Below are 1,994 nucleotides of genomic sequence, written 5' to 3' on the forward strand. Positions count from 1 at the left end.
ATGGCATTTATTCAATGGAACTAACTAAATGCAATCTACCTATATGCAACTATCTAAATGAATGCAATTGATTGGTCAAAATAAGTCAATTTCCAAGAAGCATATATGCACAAGGGCTAAGGACTAGCAAGTCTAATCCAAAGTTGAATTGAGTTATTAAATATTTTTACAAACTTGCATGAGAAGAGATGATCATAGGTGGAAATATGTAATTGAGCATAAAACCCTCACCGGATGTATTTGCACTCTATTCGCTCAAGTGTTTAGGGTTGATTCTCTCAATTCTCTCCTAATCATGCTTTCTAAGATTTGTTCTTCTTCTAACAATCAACATATATTTCATGCATGCATACATATATCATGAGGTCTTTTCTTTGGTTGTAATGGGGCTAGGGTCAAGGTAGGATGCATATTTGGTCAAGTGAGCTTGAAATTTGAATCTTTGATAAGTTTAAACTTCCCACCTAACCTATGACATCCTATACAATTTCAAAGCTAACCTAACTACCCATTTCTCACTTTTTCACATACTCATGTATTCCTTTTTATTTCACAACATATATGCATTGAGTTTTATTGGACCTTGCTTTGGGGCATTTTGTCCCCTTTTTATTACTTTCTTTTTCTTCTTTTTCTATTTTTTTCTTTTTCTTTTCCATATTATTTTTCTTTTTTTTCTTTTCTTTTTTTCTTTTGTTTTTCTCATTTTTTTCTTTCTATATACAAGAGCATCAATGCATAAGGTCTATACATTTGATCAATACATGAGCATGTACCCAATTCCTAATATTTTCAATAAAAATATAAAATTACCCTTTTATTCACCCAATGTCCCTGATGACAAGTCATCATATACCCATTTTTCAAGCTAATATCACTTGTTTTATTAGTCTTTAGGCACTTTCTTGCATCCTAAGTAAGTGATTTGGAATGAAAATGCATAACTTCTTTAAATCAAACAACCACCATGAAATTAATGTTAACTCATAAGGTTTAAGCTGAATTTAATTGATTTTTAATTGATTTATAAGCCTTGTGAATTTAGTGATACTTTGAGTGGTTATTTTGGTTGATTGTAGGTGAAGAAAAGACGAAAAGAGAAAGTGTGGCCTAAGAAAGTGTGGCCAAAGGAGAAAAAGGCGTGGCGCATAAAGGAGGAGTGCAAGTATTGCCCTCCACAAGGGCACACTGTCCTCTAGGAGGGCAACATAAGGAAACAAGGCTTGAGAGGCAACTCTGCCCTGCCCACGACAAGGGCAGAGCACAAAATTGTGCCTTGGATCAAAGAAGAGCAAAACCTTGCCCTGCCCTTGACAAGGGTAGTATCGGGCCTTCATGGAAAATAAATCAAAGGAAAAAGCCTACCAATGCTTGCCACAAGAGTCGAACACGTCACAATGAGAAAGCAAGGAACTAGGCCTCATTATGGTGCCAGGAAAGCCAAGGAAAAATAGTAGCGTGTGCATCGGACAAGTCTCGAACACGGGACTTCAATTTGGAAACACTGCCCTGCCCTCCGCGAGGGCAAGGCAGCATTTTATTGTGGCACGGCCAGCGGACCAAACTGGCGCACCAAGGCATCACTCGGCAGCACCAGCAGCACGCACAGGCACCAAAATGGCGCACCAAAAATTTCTGCCCTGCCCTCCGCGAGGGCAGGGCAGCATCCTGCGCACCAAGCTCGCACACCACGCTCACACCAAGGCCGCACGCATCAAATCCTGCCCTGCCCTCCACAAGGGCAGGGCAGCCTCCTGGAAGCAATCCTTCATGGGCTAAAATTGGATTAAAAATCCAATAAAATTCATTTCTTTACCAAATCAAAAGCCCATCCAAATCCTAAGATCCAAGAATAGAAAGTGTATAAATAGGAGCTAGTTTGAGGTAATTAAAAACCTTTTCCTTTACTTTTGAACTTTGAATTTTCCTTTGAACCTTTACTTTGAGCTTTTGAACTTTCTCTTAGGGACCTCACTGAGATTTCAGAGAATTGG

This window comes from Arachis duranensis, chromosome 2 (assembly GCF_000817695.3).
Source record: "Arachis duranensis cultivar V14167 chromosome 2, aradu.V14167.gnm2.J7QH, whole genome shotgun sequence".
In the NCBI taxonomy this organism is placed as follows: domain Eukaryota; kingdom Viridiplantae; phylum Streptophyta; class Magnoliopsida; order Fabales; family Fabaceae; genus Arachis; species Arachis duranensis.